The 24,340-nt window shown below is 28.5% G+C and overlaps 1 long non-coding RNA gene across 2 annotated transcripts in view; it reads left to right on the top strand.

Moving 5' to 3' along the window:
- LOC107445708 (uncharacterized) overlaps window positions 1-24,340 on the top strand; it is a 102,247-nt gene that overhangs the window by 36,482 nt on the left and 41,425 nt on the right. The window contains exons 2-4 of one of the 2 annotated variants that reach the window (XR_015435322.1): window positions 3,131-3,274; window positions 9,946-10,169; window positions 10,272-10,337. The exons of the other annotated variant lie outside the window; for it this stretch is intronic. This is a non-coding gene — a long non-coding RNA (uncharacterized LOC107445708). The remainder of the gene's footprint in view (window positions 1-3,130; window positions 3,275-9,945; window positions 10,170-10,271; window positions 10,338-24,340) is intronic. 2 annotated transcript variants of the gene reach the window in all.

Below are 24,340 nucleotides of genomic sequence, written 5' to 3'. Positions count from 1 at the left end.
CTAGCCAGTGCACTCAAATCTCTTTCTGCAACGCTGTGATTGGGGGCAATGAATATTTCATTGGTATCGTTATAGCTACAAGAAGACTTTCATCAAGGAATAAAATATTTTGTTAGTACAAATTTTGGATCACCTTTATAATTTAGTACTACTAATAACTTAGTAAATAGCATAGATACCGTAATTTCAACTGCAGCTCTGTGTCTGAGAACAATGTGTTACTTTTTAATTAATTATTGTTTTTTAAATAAAGCGCATGAAATTAACGGCGATATTATCACTACTTTATTTATCAAAATTTAAGTTGAAACTCAAAGAGATTTAGACCTAAAACTAAAATAAATTGGGAATTTGGAATTTTTTTTAAAAAAAACTGACTTTTTAAAAAAAAAACTTTTTTTGAAAAATGTTTTCATTTTTGTCTTACTAAAATGGGTATTAAGTCTTAACTAACATAGAGCAGCCTCATCATTTATAGTAAGAACTGTCAGGAAACTCTCCTTCCCCCTGACGTCTTCCGAAAATGCTGAACCCTTCATTTTTTGTTTTAGGACTCAGAAAAATAAAAAATTTTCCTATTAAAAGCGTAGTTTTAATAAATTCCTGGAACCTGGTTTAATAGTTCTGCCACCACCTCTTGCAAAAACACAAGGGAATCTACCTTCAGGCGTGTTAGTAGGTATGGTTCAATCAGATGATCCTGTACGATTCCACCAAACATTTAGCCAGAAACGTTGCTGAGACGAACGTGATTGCGTACGGGTTTTCAGTTGCCCACACATGATAGTTGTAGATATCCGAAATACTCTCGCGTGTGAATACGCATTCGTCAGTGAACAACACGTGCACTAAAATCCGGCCTTACAGCCATCTGTTGGAGAAACCACTTGGTAAAACTGACCCGTGCCTGATAATCCGATGGTTCCATGCCCCTACACTATCTGCGCATGGAAGGGATGCATTCCTTTATCTTGCAGCATTCGCCGCACAGTGTAACGGGAAACGAAAACTGCTTGAAACAGTGCTAGATTCAGGCCCTCTCGCTGATACGATGCACAATTTCGTCCATTACAAGTGGCATTCTTTACACACCTGCCACAATTAATTAATTAACGCAGACGATATATAAAGTTACGAAATCAGACTCAAAAGCGTACTTTCACTAAATAAATATACCTTTTTTTCCCGACAGATTTGGATTTCTGACCCTCCAAATGTAAGGAGTAGCAGCAAACTGAAAAATATGGTTCTTAAAGTTTGGTCCTAGTTAATATTTTTTTTTTTTTTTTTTTGCATATTTCGCCGTATCTCGAGAACTTTTTAAGCGAATTGAAAACAGTTTGTACACAATTTAAAAATTCATTTATCAGAAGATAATTTCATGCAAAAATGACTTTTAATAATTATTTATTATGTTTTATTTACTTTACTGATAAAAAAAAATTAGAATTGTATGGTGTACTACTTTTTGCCTCATTTCAAAGAATGTCACTTTACTTTGATGAAACCAATTAAAGGAAGGAACTGTTTTTAAAAAATAAATAAAAAGCAGCACCTATACGCTAATAAGTTATGTATGAAATGATAGCTAAGCTTTTCGCACACATCTTGCCCCGAAGTAGCCTGTGACATCATATGGTAGTGGCGCTATGATCGCATTTATGTAACGGTACCTCATTTGCTCCCCCAAAGATTGTTGCATAAAGTTTTAAAGCATCTTAGCATAGCACAATCTTTTGTCTCTTTTTTTGACGTTTTTTTTTTTGTTTACCTATCTTTAGTATCGCCAGTCTTCATCGTCTAGACGATGCAACACGATGGCGAGGAGTTGAAACAAACAAAGCGGGCCAGTCACAGGTTACTTGTTTTTTATTTTATTTTTGTAATATAACCGATTTTGAACAACCGGCCCAATTCTGGGTTTACGACTACATAGGTTCAACTCAGTATCCTTGTAATTTTGATCCCAATCAAGAAGAAAAGGGAGCTCCTGAATCAATACTCCCAGATGTATTAATTTTTCAAGGGAACTTGAAGGACTTTGTGACCCCGACATATCACCATTCGCTACACGCGGAGTCTTCGGCCGACCTGTGATTGAGCGACGAACTCTTGAACACGTAAGGATCTCTGGGTTTCGAGAAATATGGTATTCATTTTACGGAAATAATTCACAGAAAGAGAGAGAGAGTGGGGGAGCAGTGATTCGCCAACCTGATCAAGACCACAAAAGGGAAACAATGCGAGGTTAAGACCATTATTAGCGATTTCTAGTCAAAAGCTGGCTCCGTGAAATCGGCACAACTGTCAGAAAAATCTATTTTACGTGTAACAGTCTACTAGAAACTTAATACAGGTGTCCCGTATACCAGGAGTCCTGCAGCCTGCGTCCCGTTTACAGTGAACCACAAAATACTATCTAGCATGGTTCAGAAAACACCTCTGTCTTTGACAGAAGATGATTGGGAGTGGATTTTCGAAAGCGATGAGTATAGATTCAATCTGGACAACGACTCGAGACTTACTCTCATCTAGATTAGCCCTTTAACTTTGTCGAAAAGGACCACTATGATAAGTCCTATGATTACACCTTATAAGTATTGGTAATTAAGGGAAAAAAAGGATTTTTTTAAAATAATTTATTTTAAATTTTTTGTTTAAATGGGCGCATAAAATTCATTTCATTGTAGTTTAAAAATCATAAATTTTCTTTCTGTCAAAAATATAAATTATTGTATTGTGGGGTTTAATGAAAAAAAATATTTTTCTAGATTTTTGGACAAAATCTCATCACAGCATACAAAGATGCATATTTATTTATCATCTATACACCAGTTATGCAAATATTGTAAATAGTTTGTCTATATTGTCATGAACTTTATTCAGGATTAATAAGTTGACCTGTTTAATTTTAGTAGCTCTTTCCCTTAACTAGTTTATAAAGTTTAGTCTTTTGTTTATGATCATCATTGCTTTTGTTTATTTACTAATAATAATGCAGCTTGGAATATTTTTTTTTGAATTTTATAAATTACTGTTACTCATAGTTCTTGTTATCTTTTATTGGCTTTTTTTACACCCTTTCATAATTTAATTGCATTAAGTAGTATAATTCTGTCTTGTATTTCAGCTTATGAAATCTTAGGCAATCCATTAAAGCGACAGTCTTATGACAGCGTAGACCTGAATTTGATGACTCTGTACCTTCTGTCAATAACTTTTCCAAAGAAAACTTTTTTGAAGTGTTTAGACCAGTGTTTGAAGCAAACTCCAGGTATTTGAAAATTGTGGAATTATTTTAGCATTTTTACTTCTTGCATGAAACTATAAATAACCACCTAGAAATTATAAATAGCCAACATAAAATATGTACTCTTTAATGTTTACTATTTCTTAAACTATGTTATGAGAATCTGCATGCTGGAAGTTATTATAATGGAGTCCTTCCTTAGTTGTTTGCATACTTTATGATTTATTACTCTAACTTACACTTGCTGTATTAACTGTATCAATTATTTATGCTTTATAAATTAAGTTCAGCATTCAAAATCACATTCTAATGATGGTCTATTTAGGACCACTATACAGTCTTCAGTGACTAATGGGATCAGTAAGTAACAGGTTGGCCACCCACCTGGAATTATCAGGAAATCTTTTTATTCGGGAAAAGTCAGGGAGTTTTTAAAGAAAAGCTAGAAGTTTTCTTTAAATTATTTTACCATCCAATACATTCATTTTTTTAGATGGAAATTTATCACCAAACAGTTGAAATATAATCGACTAAGCAATACTTTGCTTGCGTTTAAATTTGCTCCATTATAACCCTGTTAAACTTGAATGCCACTTGTAACTCTCTCATGGTTGCTAAAAACCTTTGACCTCTCATGGTTGAATGGAAAAAACCTTCGACCTATTTGGAGACTGCAGTTTAGGAAAGGCAAAGATTGTTCTGAAGGTGGAAGAAGAGGATTACTTTTTTTTATATAAAAGTCATGAGTTTTTTTATTTATTTATTTGTTCTATGCTGTGGGCTGAATCTATAGTATGTTCTGATTCTTTGGGGGTATTTTTTTTTCGTTTGACAAAATTATTCAAAATGTTTTAATATTTTTCAATTTATAAAATTCTCCAAAAATTAGTTGGTTATAATTTAATAATAGATTTTTTATTGCACCCTTTCTGAAAGCTTTTGCACTCCCATCCAATGAAATCGGTGAATTATTTTTTCTCAGCAAAGCCATCAGTTTCTTAAAAACAGCAATGTTTGTCAACAAATTGTTACAATTATTCCAGGGATGCTTATTTTTTCGATTTTTATTTTAACCTTTTATATTTTTTTAAAAGAACGGTTCTTTTACAAACTAATTTGACATTTAATTTTACTGTTTTTTTCGTGGTTTTTTTTTTGGTAAATATTTGATTTTCGACTCAAAATTTGAATTTTGTAGCAATCACTACAAAAGTTTCTAAACGTTGCTTGCATTCTAGCGATGGATGATATTTCAGAAACTGTTTCTTCTTTTATCCTAAAAAGTTATCGAAAACAAAGAAAATATGGGAAACATGTTAAATGATATATAATTATAAAATATAATAGAATTTTATTCAAATGTGTTTATTAATAAGAAGGAAAATGAAACTTATATTATTTATTTATTTTTGTTCTGTACTGTACAGGTTTTTAGTTTTGCAATTCCAAGTTAAATCAACCAGATGACAAAAATTTTAAACTTAATGTTTTTTAAGCAACAAGGTATCATTTTCAAGATTAAAAACTGGAGATTTAGAAATAATGACTTTTAACTTAATGTCAGTTTTCCATAATTTATAGGCAAAGTTGTAAAATGAAAGGTTACATCATTTGAAATTTTCATCTGTGGTCAGTAAATATCTAACAAGTTCCGTTTTTTTTTAATTACACTAATAATAGGAAATTAAAATAATAATAATAATAATAAAGTAAACTGTAACAAAACATGTTATCTTGCACCTATGTGTAGAAACAAGTCACATTTTTATTTTTTGGGACTGTTATAAGTTTAGCATTGACTGTATAACTAAATTCATTTGTTAAATTTGACATTGAGTAAGAATTTACAACTTTAAATCAACGTAACTCATTATTGTAAGAACATGAATTTGATTTGGTTTAAAATTGAACTGTATACGTTAAAGTATGTAGTTTTTATAACAATTACATCTATTACACTTACATCTATTATACTTTTTGATTGAAGGATCAGTGTTTGCTTTTCCAATTCGCAAAAAACTAATTTATTAAATAATGAGCCTACACGCATTAGCAAACAATAATACATGCCCTATACAATTTTTAGTAGTTATTGGGCCTGTAGTTGGCAAATCAATCTGGAGGGCATTCAGTTAATTATATTCTATTAAAAGGATATAGTAAGCAAAGATTATATATAATAAAGAGATAATCGTTTGAAAAAGAAATAAAAATTTATTCTGGAATCAATTATAAATTTTTCAAAAATTTGGCGCATATCTAATCCTACAACCAGGACAAATGTTCTTTCTTGTTGCCACTAACTACAAGTAAAAGGTATATCGATTTATATTGTTGGCTTTGAAACTTCAAATACAATAGATTGAAAGAACTGTACAAAACAATTATTTAATTAATGACTCTTACGATTATTAGCATTTTTTCTGTCGAAAAATCCTTTTTTTTTCTTTCAATGTACCTAAATCGATTAATCGAAAAATTATTTTATTATCGATTGCATAAATAAGAGTTCTACTTACATTGTTGTTAATATACATACCACAATTAAAATAAGTGATTTTTCAACTAACTTTTACATGATGGAAAATGTTATAAAACACATAGATTCCAAAAGGAAATAGAGGACAATTTTAATTAAAGAAGCTATTTATCGAAAAATAATGTCTATATTAAGATGTAATATGATATAATTAAGATATAATGCCTCTCTTTCAACAACAGAAATTATTACCCATATCGGCATATGGAAATGTACCTAACAGCAAAAGAAATTCCACACTGTATGTCAGCTTCTTTTAACATGCCCACCTTTAATAACCAATCACATACATGCAGCGTGAGGAAAAGATAAACCGAAAAACAATACTTACGTTCAATGATTTATAATTTATTTTCAACATTCAGTTTATGTCTAAAAATAAATAATTAACTAAGCAAGGCAATCAACAGTCCCCCTTTTCCAAAACACATTAAAAATTTAAACAATCTCTTATGCTGCCTGTCTATGGAAAGAACTCCCCTCGCCATTTGTATGGAGCTAAAGTTGTGACGAGGTTTAAGTATTTCAATTAGGAGTGTTGGATCAATATTTCAGACAGGTTTGAAGAGAGAAAATGAATCGGGAGAAAAAAGCACCCTCCTGTGATAAACTATGTCTGCTATTTTCTGGCTTCCATTATTACTATACTATTTTTTGGTTTCCTGCTATTTTCTTTTTATTGCACTATTAACTGGGGTATAACTGGGTGATATCTATGGGAACGATGAATAAGCGTTATGTGATGTCATGTATAGTTGAGACATGTTTTTTGTTGCTTTGTTATAGTGACAAACTTGGTACAGGAAGTATAATTATATAGATATATGAAAGTATAGAAGCATAATTGTATAGATATAGATATACAATCAAAACCTATATATAAAGATAATCGAAATCTATATATCTATATAATTACATATTTATACTTGTATTTTGTATTCATATTTATTATTATTTATGTATTTATACTTATGTATGTATTGTCTGCAAAAAAAAAAAATATATCACGTTGAATAACTTTCGTTCTAATGATCGGATTTCTACAAACTAAGCGTCAATCTTAATGGTTCCTGGGGGTGATCTCAAATATGGAAATTATTTAGTGCTAACTATTAAGTTACGAAATCGGACATGAAAACGTACTTTCTCTGAATAAATATGTTTTTTTTTAAACATCTTTGGATTCCTAACCTTCAAAATATAGGGGTTAGCCGCAATCTGGGAAAAATTGTCGCAGTAGTTAGGTCAGGAGAGCGATTCTAAGTTTGAACACCTTAATAATTTTACTTTTTACGTTTTTAGTAATATTTTTAAAACTCATTAAGCAATTCGAAAAAAAATTGCACCTACTTATAAAACCCATTTACCCAAAGATAATTTTATGCAAAAAATATTTTTAAATAATTTATTATTTTTTATTTAATTTAATTGTGGATGAAAAAATTTTGAATTGTGAGGTATAAAATTTTTATACGATTAAGTATTAATCTACGAATTTTTTGTTGCAAAATTTAAAGTTCAACAGTTTTTATTTGATAGAAGCAGAGAAAAATTAAAATTAATCATTTTTAAAAAAATAATTTGGCAAGAATGAAAAAATATTTAAATCGGGCGATTAATATTTAAATGTGGTTAACTTACGAGGAAGTAGACTTAAACGCTCATAGAGTAAAATTTTATTCATAGTTTTTTTCGCTAATAACAGATTGCTAATAATTTTTTTTTAAAATATAAAATACGATATTTCTTTTTTTGTCGTTTAAAAATCTATTTGTAATTTCATAAAGAGCTTTGAGTGAAACATTTTATTGAGTCAAAATATTTTATTTAACGAAAAGTATTTTTATAAAAGCATGTTTCTGATAGAATGCGATTATGCATCAGCTCTTTTTAATTTTATTTTTTAGCTTGTTCCTTCAATAACAACGTATGCATAGATTTGGATTAATATGTTTATTAATTTCTACATTATATGTTTTATAATTATTGATACGAATGCGTAGTCATCGTTTTTAAGTATCTTAAAATTAAAATTTGTTAACTACCCGTCTGCTCATGTTTCACAGAATTATTTTACCAACTACTTAATTAAATTTTTACATTTCTCCAAATCTTATTATTCTCGTAATCTATTACGCTACCACGTATATTATTTGTCATTAGTATACTAATCAATTGTATTAGTACTTTACATTTGGCTTTCCTTTATAGTAAAATACCTTTTTAAATTATTGTCAAGTTTTTTTAGAAGAAAACTTAGAATAATTGTTAGCTAGTTAAAAATTAAATCTTATCAAGAAATTAAAAATATTCTGCAAATCAAATTTATTCGATTCAGACTGTCTATTTACTAAGCATACTATTTTATTTGAAAAATGAAGCTAAAATATGAAGATTGTCTTTTTTATGGTTTCTTATTTATTTGAGTAACGAAACGCTAATGCCTATGGGTGCACAGCAAAAAATATAACATTTTGTTTCGTTTTTTAAATGAACAAAAAATTACGGACATACAATTTTATTTTGACGTTCAAAGTTATTCTTCTCATTTAACTATAAGAAAGTTGTCCTTTTAAAAAGTATAATGTTGAAAAAATTTGCTTAAAAAGTTGTAAATATTATTTTTCAACTTTAGCACAATTCAAAAAAATATTGCATACCAGGAAAATGTACGATATGCCTTATTCGTCATCGATTCAAAAACCGTGCTATTTTTTAGAATCATCATCTCATGCCATTCGACTTTGAAATTTCAAATATAAAATGCAAAAATTAATACAAGAATGCGTATGCTGGCTTTAACTAATAATAAAAAAAGGACAAAAGAAATTATCTCATGAGAGGAATGTCAAAGTTAAAAAAGTATTGAAAAAACAATTGTTCTCTTGTTTAATTAAGGGTATTTTAAACCTACATTTTCCTTTCTTTTAATTTTATAAATTATACTTTTTAATAACTAATGAAATGAGTGCGTAAATAACATCCATTCTTTTACTACAAACCAAGTTTACTTAGTATCATTCGCAAATCTTATGAAGTGCAAATTATAGGGCCCCCATATTGGGTAGTAGGATAGTTTATGTATGATTAATAGTTTTAAGAGTGGACTCATATAAGTAATTAGCTAATTTCTTTAAGAATTCTAAATTTAAAAATTGCTTGTTATTTCACAAATGTTACATCTAAAATTTCGAAACCCGACAATTCGTGACCACAAATTTTCAAGTTTTCGAAATTAAATATTGAATGTTGTGGTTTTGTATATTGTTGGACATTTACTATGGAATGTTGTTACTGGAATGTTGTAACATTTCAATTTTATCGAAAAGAAAAATCTTGAATTTTACAAAAACTGCGATTTTGCATCAAAATCGAAATTTTTTTCGGATCCTCCAAATTTTTTGCTGGATTTTATTTTTTTTCTTTATCTTACTTAAGAGACTCGTACTGAGGTGTAAAAGTAATTAGTCCTACAACTCTTCATCAATTTATAGTTATTTATGTAAATTTGGTTTTAGTTCAAAATTTTCATACAAATGACGTTAAAACAGTTTTAAAAAAATGTCAGATAGGGAGTTCAACGTTCAGATTCCAAAATCTTGGAAAATCTTAAATGATTTATTAATAGATTCAAATTTTACTTTTAAAGGAGAGTAAAAAATTCAAAAAAAAACAATCTGTTTTCTTAGCCCAGAAAGCAGCCTCAAAAATTCTCAACTTGGTGCGTTGCAACGGAGAAACACGTTTCGCAGTCTTGTCATTCATTTAATTTCTTTAAGGTTGTTTTTAATTGTTTCACCTTATGGCAAGGTAATTTGGCATTTTTTATTGCGACCCAATTTTTTCGACCACCCCCCCCCCCGATTTCAAGGGTCAGGATCCCAAATATGTAAAAAATATATATGTTTATTCAGAGAAAGTACGTTTTTGTGTCTGATTTCGTTGCTTGATTAATAGTTAGCTCTAATTAATGAGCATATTTAAAGTTACCCCCAGAACCATTAAGTTTGACACTTTGTTTGTGAAAATCCGATCATTAGAACGAAAGTTATTCAGGATGATATCTTTTTTTCCAGGCTGTTCAATCTGCATAATCTCCGATGATAAATACTCGGGTAATGTGCCCACTTAATAATGCTTACTTTTATTTTACAAGGACCAGAACGCATGCCACCTCAACGATCCTCACCTCATGATGAAGGGGTAAAAAGGGCCACTTGCACCCCGGCCACCTGAAACGACTGCGACTCCATAACAGTATACGGCTTTAGTCTTTGTCCTAAGGGGAGTTCATTAAATAGACAAACTATAAAGTTGTTGTCTCGTTTCTACCTGTTCCCGTGATCCTTCGCACAGTGCACACATTTGTTTTTTTAAAATGTAAGTGTCGTTAATTTTTCAATAAATTTTTATTAAATTTTGTGATTTGAAATGCCGATTACCACATTTGTTCTCTTATAATTTTCTTTGCAATTTCTACAGAACAAGTTGTGGCCTTTTTGTCCTGATATGGAAGAGCGATGACGTTGATTTAGGTCCATAATTCAGGTACGAATTTCATTCTCATGTTCCATGCTTAATTTTATGATTACCTGTTTCGATCAAAAATTAAATTCAAGTTTCACTTCTCAATAATGATTCAAAAACAATTCTTCTTTTTTCTAGTTGCAGCAACACTATTTATAGTTTCTTTTTTTTTTGACAAAAATAAAAGCAGTTGCAACCTGCTCCTTTTGCTGGCATTTTTCTTCTCAAAATTGTAGATTTCAAAGCACAAGGTACATATTTTCTTAAGCACAATCTTTTTCATTTTCATTAATTTAAAAAAAAAGCTTTTTTTTTTGTCCAAATAATTATTCAAAAAAAAAATCATTTATAAAACTGCGTTGCTTTTATAACAATTCTACCAGTGACACTTACAAGCAGAAAAATTTTCTGGCAATTTTTAAAATGTTTTAAATTTCAATAAAAATTACAGAAAATCGGTAACTTTCATTTGATCTCCAAAAAATTGGCCAACACAAGATTTCGTTGTTTTTTGACAAAATATTCAAAAGTTTGAATTTAATATCGAATTTAGAAAATCGATATCACAATAAATACTTCGTTATCTCTCCACAAAAAAGGTATAATAATATTTAAAAACTATAATAATTAATATATTAAAAGATATAATAATAATATTCAAAATCAATTTTAGCTCAACGAAAGAAATAAAAACAGAAATTTAAATTTTGCCTCCAAATTTAAGCCCAGCTCACGACATCGTTAACTCACATAACATATTCGCTTTCCCATTTGTCAAAAAAGTTTTGGATCGAAAAAATTTTAACTGAGCTAGAAAATTCTTTATTTTTACTTTCAAAAAATAGCCCGGGATAGGAAATTATTAACGCATATTAATTTGAATAAAATTTATGTTGTCCCATTCGCAAAATGATCTTACCTAACAAGAGCAAACTACAAAACTTTTTGTCGTTGAAATGACAAATTTGAATTTTGCCTTCAAATGTTAGTCCCCATGGTAGTAAACCTTTATCCGTGTCTTTAAAATGTTCGTCCATTGTAAGCATTTGTTAGCAGGGTAGCAATAAAAGTCGGCCTTTTCGAAAAAGTTCCAGGGATTTAATTTTATATAAAAAAAAACAGTCTTTAATTTAAAAGCAAACTTTTATTGGCTTATTTTTTATTTTTTTACCTTATTGTTCGAAATATAAGCGTATAAACACATTTTCCATTGCATTTAAATTGAATTTATTGATTACTATTCATTAAAAGGTATAAATAAAAAAATTCATGCCATAATAATGCACCAGACGTCCCAATGTTACCTGTTAAAATAATATGTTATAATAGATACTGTGACAGAAACAATCACTTACTTACCTACTACAAGTTGTATAATGATACAATGATAAAAAAAATATTTTCATGTTTCAAGCTTCAGAATTATTTTTTTTAATTGAAGGAAAACTTGGTTATTCGAAATGTGTGAATAATTTAAGTTTTTATTCATTTATATACATCAAGTACAGTGCTCAAAAAAAATATTGAATCACTCTGAATAACTTTTTCTCCCAATGATCGGATTTTGAACAGATTTGTACACACGATATTTTAAGTTACATAATCAGACACGAAAACGTACTTTCTTTGAATAAGCGTACCTTTTTTCTTAACGGATTTGAATTTCTGACCCTCAAAAATACAGGGGGGGGGGGGCAGCCGCAGTCTTCCGCAATATAAAGATAAATTAATAATAAGATTGTACTATTAGAAATTTTTACTGAGCAAATAAATTTTAGTTATAAGAATATTTACCTACGCAATTTTTTTTTAAAATTTCTAGCTGAAGTTTTTAACTTTTATTTCTTAATGGTACTTAGCACAAATAGTTAAAATGTTGGTAATATCAGGGGTGCGTTTAGAAGAAATTTGGGTCCGTTAACGGACCCTTCACAAAATATCTTTTCACAAAAACGGACCCTTCACAAAGTATTTGAACTTAAAAACGGACCCTTCACAAAATGATTTTTCCTTTAATCGGACCCTTCACAAATTTGTTTATCTTCATTATTGTTTTCTTAATTGAATAAACCCTTCCCAGGGCAGAAAACAAGAAAGATGGATGTAAACGATTTAAGTTTTGTCTTCGGCAGACGATTCTTCCATTATTCGTCCGAAATGAATATTCTGTTTTCAGCAGTATAGGCTAAATATCAAACATTTGTAAGTTGCATCTCTAATTTAGAAGCCGCAAATGTTGTTTATTTTTGAAAATTTAATTTTTTTCATTATAATTTTACACTGCTGAGCATAATCTTGTATCTATTTACAATTTAAAAACTCCTTGAAGAAGTTTTTTGCAATAACCGGGCCCTATTTGCACAAATTCATGAAAGCAGGACCCTGGTAGAAAGAATGTGAGTAATTTTTTCATAATTTCACAAAAACCCGACCTTTCACAAAATGTCTGGACAGACCCCTGAATATATAGCGATGCTTTTTTGTTGTTGCTGCAATTGATCCGATTTACTTTAAAATCAGCCTAAAACCACTCATTACATATTATATACACATTACATATTACATAAAAAACATATTACAGTTGTGTCCTAATCCATACTGGCAGTTGATTCACATTGCTCCTGATTAAACATTTTTCAAAAATTGTGCTGAATCTTTTTATCACGAATTTTCCATAAAACTCTAAGGTTTGTTAAAAATACTAATAAGAATACATTTGGTTGCAAAAGTTTGGAAATTGATTATTATAATTTCAAGCAGTTTAAAATTTACTTCTGTTTCCCCTATAAACTAACGATTTTCAAATCATGCCATGTAATGTATAGTGCCCTGAAAAAATATATATCACCCTGAATAACTTCCGTTCCAATTATCTGATTCGTTTCTCAATCTTAATGGTTCCCATGGGGTGACCTCAAATATACTAATTATTTAGTGATAACTATTAATAAAGTAACGAAATTGGACACAAAAACGTACTTTCTCTGAATATACATATTTTTTTTAACATACTTCGATTCTTAACCTCCATTACATAGGGGGTATGGTCCTCATAGTTTCCTGGAGAAAATATGGTCCCCATAGTTTCGTCAGCAGAGCAAGCCGAAGTTCAGACACCTTAATGTTAATTTCACTTTTTGCGTTTTTAGTCACATTTTTAAACTAATTAATCAATTAAAAAAAATTACACGAGCTCATTAAACCCGTTTACCAAAAGTAAATTTCATGCAAAGAGTAATTTTAAATAATTATTTATTATTTTTTATTATTTAATTTGATTGTGGGTGAAAAAATGTTGAACTATTAGGTGTAGATGTTTTTCTAAAACCATATTTATCTACATATTTTTCCATTGAAAAATTTAAAATTACAACTATTTTTACTTAGTAGTAGCAGAGAAAAATTTATTATTTTTAAAAAAATAATTTTTGCGACAACAAAGAAATATTTAAAAGGGACAATTAAATGTGGTTAACTTAAAAAGAATTTGACTTACACACGAGTAGCTTAAAGTTTTCTTTCTTATTACTTTTTTGTTAATAACAGATTGCTAATCATTTATTTTTCAATTATAAAATACGATGTTTCTTGTTAGTTTTTTAAAAATTGATTCGCAAATTTTTAAAGGGATTTGAATAATACATTTTATTGAATAAAAAACCTTTATTCGAGGAATGTCTAGTTTTGTAAAAGTATATTTCTGATAGAATGTAATTATACATCACCTTTTTTCTAATTTGGTTTTTTAGTTTGTTCTTTTAATTACTGATACAATTTCAATAATGTACATACGTATGCACAGATATGGAATAATATATTCATCAATTTCGTCAATGCATACTTAATTATTAATACGAATACGTAGTCAACATTTTTAAGCACTTTAAAACTTCTCAACATCTTATAAATTGTCCTAATTACCTGTCCACGCGTGTTTCGCAGAACTATTTTACCAACTATATAATTAAATTTTAAAATTTCTGTAAATCTTATTCCTTACACTACCACGTATATTATTTTTTTCAATAATTCACTAATATATTTTTTTTAGTACTTTAATTTAGGTTTTGCCTAGTAAAAATTCTTTTTAAATTATTGTCAAGATTTTATGAAAAGAAAATTTAAAATTATTGCCATCTAGCTGAGAATTAAATCTTGTTAAGAAATTAAAAAACATTCTGCTGTTTAAGTTTATTCGATGCAAAACAGCTGATTACTTACTATAAGTAAGTATACTATTTTTTTTTAAATATGTTAAGATATTTATTGATTGTCTTTTTTATTGTTTCTTATTTATGTAAGTAATGAAAAGTAAATGCAGATATGTGTACAACAAAAAAATTCAACATATTGCTTTATTTTTTAAATGAACAAAAATAATGGACATGCAATTTTATAATTGACGCTTAAACTTATTTTCGCCCACTTTCTTTTAAAAAGGTTAATATTGAAAATATTTGCTTGAGAAAACTGTTAATATTATTTCCCAACTTAAGCACAGTTCGAAAAAAAAATACTGTTATTTCAAGAAAAGGCTCAGTATGCCTTATTTTAAAACAGCAAATACTAAAAATGGAAAATTGTAGAAAATATACGTGGTAATTGTAATATTTCAAAACCGTGGTATTTTTAGAATCATCATCTCAAACTATTGCTCTTTTTCTAACTTTATAATTCCCTTAATATTAAAATAAGATAGATTAAGAGATTTTTGGATAACAAATTATTTCGTAGCTGTAATAAATATGTTCAACAAATAGTATTGATATACTTTTTTTAGAAATTATAAATAGAAATGGTTCTTTTATTTTGCCGTTAAGAGACAAGAATGTTAATGTTTCTTTCATGCTCAATTGAAACTTGATAATGATTTAATTAACCCCAGAATTGAAATCTGTTTGGACATAACATTTAATTGCTTGAAACAATTGATCCCTTTATTTTGTTAAGAGAGGCTGGAAAGATGAAGAAAAATAGTGAAAACCCCCATCATACTTACTATTCATACTCGAGTATCATATATTGAGTATCAATCACATAACTTGAGTAATTTAAGCAAAAAATAATAATAAAATAAAGGGTTTAATATAAACCCTATTGAAATACGTCCTTAAGTATACACTAAAACATTTCAACAATAGATTTTGGATCGACGAATAAAAAATATATTTTGCAAGAATTTCGAATAGGGCGGAGACGTTAAATTGTTCGAAATAATTACCTTCGTAACTACTTAATTTTGAATCCAGAGGAGAGGGGTCATTCCAATTTTGAAATTTCAGTTATAGACGGAATTGTTCAACATTCTAAAAAATGTTTTTCAGAGCATCAGTCAAAAATAAATAAATAATTAAATAAGAAATAAAAATGCATTGCTTTAATTTTTTTTAGAAAGTCGTGTCGAATTATGTACCGTAAACCGGGGCGAGTCTACCCATTTTTTTCAGTTTGTCAACTTTCAAGTGGTCAAACTTTTGTAAATATTAAAGAAAAAAGGTTTTTAATAGGTGTTTCGGAATCGCTATATATCCCTCTTTAAAGCTGTGAAATCGATTTTAGAAAATATTAACAATTACGCTGTTACTGTATATTTTTATAGAACTGCTGACAAATCTCTCGTATGGGGCGAGTCTACCCATTCTACTAAAATGAATGCTAACATTGTAAATAATCAAATTTTACTATTAAATTGTTATTTTAATTACCATATGGGATATGTATGAAGTAAAATTCATAACTTTATTATATATTCCATTTTTTTATTCATAAAGTAACACAAATTGAGTATTTGATCGATTATCACATTTTGATCACAGTTTTGTTTTTATAATCATTAACAATATAAAATAACATTTTTTTCTGATTATTGTTGATAAAAATAAATTAAAATTAATATAAATTTACAATTAAATAATTAATAAATAATAATAATTAAAGATTATTAACAAAATCGAAATTCAAACATTGGGAATCATGAAAAATCCTTTCCCCATTCTTTTGGGAGGTGTGATTTTTCTTACAATGTTTTCTCGTTGAAATATAATATTAAATAAAAAAAGTTAATTTTGTAATATAAAAATTGAAAAAATAGGTAAAATAAACATATTTTATATTTAACCTATAAATTTTCTTATTAATGATAAATTTATCAATGCAGAATTAAAATAATATACTCAAATTCATTTAAAATGACTTAATTTTAATATAAACAAAGTTCTAAATTATATTATTATGCTTTATTAGAACTAAATACGAATGGGTAGACTCGCCCCGCGAATTCTGGCTTTTTGTTCACAACAGCAAAGCTTACATTCTTTTTGTTTTTTTTCATATAAAATTAATGTAATCTTAGTCTTAGATAAGTTTATCACTTAACCAAAGTGAAAATAGTAATAATAATAATATACTTACGGAGCACCAACTAAAAGTTTGCTGATTTTCAATACAGATCTCTCAAAAGACGTTTGAACAGGTCGGTTAAAAAGACGACAAATAAATAAAAACGGATCAAACTACTACAGCTCCATCTTCCTTAGAGTCTGAACTAAGTCCTCCGTCGGTAAAAAAAAATTTATTTGCAATTTAAAATAGTGAAAATTAAATAAAACTAAAATGGGTAGACTCGCCCCTGGATGGGTAGACTCGCCCCGGTTTACGGTATTCTTTTGCATTTTTTTCAATCTAAGAGCCATAACCATTATTTAACGTAAAACTAATTTTAATATCGATTAAATTATTTTAATTTAATATGCTGTGTTACTAAATGAATAATCCCCAGAAACTAAAGCGAGAACATAAAAAGTTTCTTATCTTCAAAAAAATATGGAAATTTGAATATAAGTTGACATGCTTTGAGTGCACAAAAATCTACGTTACGAGTCATTGTGCTCGACTTCGCGTGCAGGTCGTCGGGCTGCCTTCCCCTCCGCAGAGGATCAAAATTGTGATGACATGTCTTCGGATCATCCTCAGGGATGTTTCCCAGACCGTCGCCAATTGCCCATTGTGCAGCTCTAGTGCGACGTAAATGAACAACAACAACAACGAGTCATTAACGTCTAGCGAGCCCTGAGAATGGCAACGTTTGAAGCAATAGTTTAGCTCGTTCAAAAATAGGCACCGATTTTTAAGACTTCGCAAACTTGATTGAAGAAAACTAAAGAGATTGAAATAAAAAATATTAAGTGAATGAATAAAAAATGCCTACGGAAAATGGAAAATAAAAGTGAAAAAAAAACCTGGCAACAGAGAGTGAAACAGAGAATGAATTCCTTTCCAGTGCAGCCTTGGCTATATTTCTTCATAATCGCCATTGAACAGCAGACCCAAATTTGAATTTGGGACTACCAATATTCAACTCCATAGCCTTGTAATTTTGAACCCAGTCCAGACGACAAGGGAAGTCCTGGATCAAGCATTAGGGAAAATTTGCCTTCGTGGAGAACCTTTTTGATTGAACTAACCCGCATTTACGTTACACGGAGAGAAAAACCAACAAAACCTCCCATGGGAAGTCTTACCGCACTGGGACTCTAGCACATGATCTGTCTACCACTGAGGATATTTTATGTCAGCACTGTGGTTGGATGCGAAATTCGTATCGACCAGCCATCGCTGGAATTCGAACCCAGTTAACCTCAGTGGAAGGCGAACGCTGTATCCCCTGAGCCATCACGGCTCTATCTTGGCTATATTGTTTAAATTAGGCGCGTTTTAAAATTTTGATTTAAGAAACATGGTCGATAAGTCTCTTTTAAAAAATGCGATAAAGCTGTAGCTTGACATTCTTTGCATCTTGGGGATAATTTTAATCTCGATAATGCTAAACTTCTGACCACCCTATTCACATAAACTCATCTTGATACCCGGGAATCTTGTTTATTCATCTGCATGCCATTGTTAACGATAATCTATCCATGGCAAGTAGACGTGCATTTTGCCCTGATTCGCCTTTTGCGGCTATTGCGGTTTTTCTAACTTTCTTTTTGTTTTTATTTAGTTTTTTGTTTTCTTGTTTTCTTTCACTCTTGGAGTTCTACGGTTTTTCCAGCGTTATTTTCCACTTTTTTTCGCATTGGAAACTTCACAGTTCTCATGTCCCTTTTTTTTCTCATTCACGTCATGCGAATCTTAAAAATGGTCGTTTATTTTCTTTATATTTTTTGATGCCAATGAAATCTTTACCATCTAGTTACAGTTACGTCATCCGTTACGTTTTGGATCTTTCTTGATCATTATTTTGATCAGAATCGTAACTGTTTAACATGCTGAGCAACATTTTATGATGAATTTACGAAAATTAGTTTCAGAATGCATAAAATTATCTTTATCTAATGAAAGTTCACATAATTCCCATATTTGGTAGAATGAAACGATTTTTTTAAAAATGAATCATACAATATTCTTAAACATACATATTTCAATATTCTAAAATGTCTCGTAACGTTCACTAATTTTATCAATTATAAAAATAAAAAAAATGTTGAATCATTTAAAACTTGTGAATGTGTATTATAATCTTTTTATGAGATCTTTTTTATGATTCGTCCTACAACTCTGTATATAATTAAGATAATACAAAATTTGGTTTAAGTATGAAACTTCCATATTTAAAGAGGTTAAAAAAAACTTGAAAGATGTAAAGAATGCTTTTTAAAAAGTTCAAGTGTCCAAATACTAAAATCTTTGAAAATTATACATAATTTATAAATCTATTCAAATTTTATTTTTAAAGGAGATGAAAACGAAAGCAATATTTGCTTTTTGAGCAGAAGTTTACTAAGGGCAAATCTTTTGCCTAAAAACTTCAAGATATTTTTCTAAGAACTATTTAAAAAAGAAAATAATCTTTAAAATTACACTTAATATATTAGATGTATGTTAAAAAATAAACGAATGTTTCCCCCATAATTATTTAAGGAAAGGAAGATAAGAAAAAATAAAAATAAAAAATACAATTCACTACAAAATGAAGAAAATTGTGATCGCCTCAAGTCGATCACAGGTTAACCCATTAGCAAAATGGTTGTTGTCTAATTTTTTTTTCTTTTTTTTAAGCAGAAACTTTATTGTGTTTTCATCTTGGACATCTTTAACTGTTAATCCTGAACTGCTCGGTGCACAATTTCGCAGACATATTTAAATACAGCTCAATCACATTCCATGTGAATTTTTTTTGATGACTGAATAGACATTAAACAGCCAATCGAGATCAATATTAACATTTTCGGATTGGTACACTGGTGTTTGATGAAGATTGTAAGCTGCATCATACACCCGTTTCGGATTCACAAGCTCATACACGAAATATGATTTGAAAGCTAGGGTCTTTTTCAATTTAACATGATTTTTGAATGAATTATTTATATTGCGGGGAAGACAGTCTATGCTCTTGTGCAAGTTAATGGGTATGTTGACAATGGATCCTTTTATCCCTAACTGGTGATCAACACCCAGTTCTCGTATTTGAATGAAAAGAGTTCGGAAAGTCGCCATTTGTTCTTCGGTAAGGTTCAGTTCTCTCAACCACTTAGGTACTTTTGTGAGGGACGACCTTAAAACTTGCGTTTGCGAAAGGAATCCTTTCGTTCTTCCGTTTGTGTGTAACGCTCAGGGCCGGATTAAGACCTCTTGAGGCCCTAAGCACTGAAAATATTTTGGTGCCCCCCTCTAACAATTAAAAATACATCTGCTATTAAGTCACGAGTTTATTCTAAATATAAAATCAAAATTTTTTTAAAAGAAAATATTTATTTAAATAAAAAAAATTAAAATATGATCAATTGAAAACTTTTCAATTAATATAAAAGAAAAACTTCTGTTTGTGCACATGTACCATGTGCAAAAAAGCAAACACTTTGAATGACTTATGATCGAAAGTTTGAACTTTTATATACTAAGACTCAAAATACTTTAGAAAAACAGACACATCTTTTTCTAAAAAAAGCATAACTTTTTTTTTTAAATGGTTCGAATTCTTGACTCTCGAAATATATAGCCATACCACGAGAATTTTTTTAAACGAACTAAAAAATTTTAGCACACAATAATAAAATTCATTTTCCTAAAAATAGTTCCTTGTTAAAAATAATTTTTAAGAAGTATTAATTATTTTATATTATTTTATTTAAGAGAATAGACGAAAGAACTTTAAATTGAAAATTTAACAAATGTCATTTTAAATGACAAAATACAAAATTTAATGTGTATTAAATCAGTCAAATACAACTGAATTATTCAATTTTAAAAAAGTTATATATTTAACATTTAATTTCTCAACAACTATTCGACAGATTTCGTTCAAATTTTGTATTTTACCATTTACATTTATGTTCTTTAAAATTATATAAAAATTTGTATATTTTTAAATTGAAAATTTTTCCGACTATTAATAATAAATAATTTTAAAAAAAACTATTTTTGTCGGGAAAATATTTTTAGGTAAATGAATTTTATTATTAGGTATAAAATTTTTTCAATTCGTTTCAAAAGTTCTCGAGACATTGCGAAATGCATGAAAACTGAAATTAAATAATGGAGCCCAAACTTTCAACCTAAAAAAAACTTTTGGGACGTTAATTTCCTTATTGCGAATATCATCCATATTTTGAGGGACAAATATCCAAATTTAACAACAACATACATATAGATATATATATAGGTAGAGGAAGCACGTTTGCCTGACTTAAAAAAATATCTTCTGCACCATCTAATTAGCATATTTTAAGATTGGCCCTTAAACCATTTAGATTGAGATCTAGAACCTAAGTTAAAATCCGATCATTAAATCAAGAGTTATTCAGGTTTTTTACTTTTTTTATTTTACGCACTGTATATAATACAACATACTTTTACAAATAATAATGCTTTTCATTATTTCTTTTTCTTTATTGAACCTAATATATTAATAATGATTGGAAGAGAAATGAGGGGGAAAAAATTGTGATGAGTAAATTTATAAATGCAACAATTATCATAAATGATCCTATAAAATCTGGATTAAAAATCATAAATGAGCTTATTTCATAATAACAACTCACTCTAGATTGCATCTGTGGAAAACAGAACTAATTACCTAATAAAATTATTACTATTTTGTTTAATATTTTGAACATTCTCTTAATTAGGTAACCTGCAAAGGTACAGGAGAGTTTAGGAGCAATAAATAACTATCAATTAAATCTTAATTTGACTAGTAAAAAAATGACCTTTTAGAAAAAATGATAGAAATCACTTAAAACTACTCTATTAAACCTGTACACAAAATTCTCATAAGTGATAGCAGTAACTTTGGTCTGAAAAAGCTGTCTCAGTAAATAAACACTATGTCCTCAATAAGTAAATAAATGCAAAAACAAAATACTTTAAATAACTATAAATTCAATTATCAGATTTTCGTTTACAAATTTAGAACATTCGTGTTTTTATAATACAAAACAAAAACATAAATAGAGCAACAATGAATATAATATAAAAACTAAACTTAATTAATAATCAGTAGAACATAACAAACCATCATTTTTAATTTATTCACTTTTTTTTTGGTGTGTGTTAACGATATTTTTTATTCCTGTATGCATACGCGTACATAATACCACATAAGTTTTATAGAAAATAATTTTAGGTTTGGAAAAATACAATCCTTAGAAACATAAACAGAGGTATTGTATGTAATTTTATTGAACCAACATTTATCTTAAACCAACCGAAATCTACTTTGCCTACTCAAATTTTATGTACTAAATATTTCACATATTCTTTACAACATTTAAAGACAAATTCATAAAATAAATCGAAATAAAATTTGTGTATTGTTACTTAAAATTTTTATTTAAAATCGAATAAATATTTAAATTATAACGTCATAGAACAAAATTTATTTCAATAAGATCAATTATTTAAAAAATTTAATTACTTCTTAAAACTTATAATACGGCATCCCCTCCTAAGAAATATGTCACATTGTATTTTTAACAAAAACTTGAATTTTTTTTATAATTACTTTTGAGTATTATTATGTAATAGAATGCTTAAAATGTAAAAAAAATTATATAATTTTTAAAAATTGTAATTTTATTTTTTCATTTAGGTTTAATTAATTTTTTATAATTAAAATATTATAATGTTTTAGAAAAATTAAACTCTTTACTTATATTTATTTAGACATAATCAATATTGATCGATAAATAATAATTATTGATAAAGTTATTTGAGGGGTTTAGCTACTACCTGAAGCAATATAAGCTGTACACTATTACAGCATGCTTTCAAAAGCAAGAATAATGTTGATATAGTGTTTATATTTAGAATAATGTTTCAGTACAATAAACTTTTTCTGTGCATTCACGTATAATTTTACCATTTTTTTTTTCCTTTCATGAATTTTTTTTTTCTTCTCATATTTCCGTAAAAATATCATAATAATTTTTAGAGTCACAAACTATAGTTTTATTTGTTCCTTATAATTTTTATATACAAGAAATGACTTTGTTAAAATAAGGAAAAACTATCGATACTATAATTTCAATAGCCTATTGAAATATTAACTATTTTAAAGATTAAAATGATAAAATTTAATTACGAATTGCAAATAAACTTTTAAGTTTTTAAGAAAAGATGGTTAGTTATTTTACATATTATACATTAAATGTTACATTATATGTTAAAATAACCAACTTTGAAATACCTTCTACTAGATCTTAGTACACATTTTAACACAAAAAAGAAGAAAAAGAACTTTTGAATTTAAAATTTCGGTACAGGCAAAGATGATAAAAGAAAAATTTTTAAAATAAATATTTTCGAAGTGGAGAAACATCAAAGTTAACCATTTTAACAAGGCTATTTATCAAACACCTGACTTTAGCTTTTCCTAAAAATAAATTAGTGATTTCGTTTGAACAAAATTAAAGTTATATTTCATTAATCTGACTTTAAAAACCTGTTCAAAATTTAATAATTAAAATTATTTGCCCAATGAAATGGAAGATTCCTCAAGTATTGTTTATAAAAACATTTTCATTTTCAATAAACATTGGGAACAAGGAAGGGGAACCGATTTAAATAGAATAAATGGTTACTTACGTCAACTCTAAAATTTCTGCAAGAATCATGTTTGTCTTTATATGATCGTTGCCCGAAACTTTTTTCTTAAAATAGTCACAAAAATCAAATAGTAAAATAATCGATGAAGTTAAATAAAAATTAAACAATGCGAAAAAGTAAAATAATCTAAACACGAACCAAGTTAAAACAAAATCCTGTAAACTAAAGTGTAAAGTGTTTACCAAAATGTTTAGTTTGTGTGTACTATATACGGGGGTGTGTAAATACGGGAAATTAGTTACTGATTGTAGCTTTAATAAAGTTATTGGTTGAAAATTATGTCAATCAAGAAACTTTTCTTTCCTCCCACTTTCCTCAATCTTAAGTCATCATTTATTTGTATCTGTACCCCTCGAAAGGAAGACAATTTGAATTTTCTGAGATATGGCCCTTTCCTCTAAAAAAAAAGGAAGGGGGAACGAGTCGACTATAGGATGCTTAAAGATATCTGAGATGAAAGGATGTTCTCTGTCTGTAGTAAATCAATTGGTTACACTTGTCTTGTCCTTAAAGTGGTTCTTCTCAGAAAATTTAGCTTTGTATTCTAACGCATATGTTGGGGACATTCACGGTGGTCCTTTTCAAGAACCTTTGAATTCATGAAATCGAATGCTGGCAATAAACAGCTTTTGTTGTTTTACGACGGGATTGTTTGTTACATGCAGAAAGCAAGATCAGGTTAAATTGAACCACGTTTCCCAGCAGTCTGGTGCTTATAATAAAATAACAGGAACAACAATATTTTCCCCACTCGTTTATGCAGAATGACCAATTTTTATTTTACGAAAAAGTTAAATGGAAATACCTTAATTAGTTATTTATTTATTTCAATCTGATGTACACACGAGCTGCAAGTAAAAATTAAAAGCAACGATTAAATTTATTTTTAGTGACAGAAATAATATTATTTTCAAAATATT

Source organism: Parasteatoda tepidariorum, chromosome 7 (assembly GCF_982258835.1).
Source record: "Parasteatoda tepidariorum strain Cologne lab strain chromosome 7, Ptep-v5.0, whole genome shotgun sequence".
In the NCBI taxonomy this organism is placed as follows: domain Eukaryota; kingdom Metazoa; phylum Arthropoda; class Arachnida; order Araneae; family Theridiidae; genus Parasteatoda; species Parasteatoda tepidariorum.
This window is presented reverse-complemented; position numbering and strand designations above follow the sequence as displayed.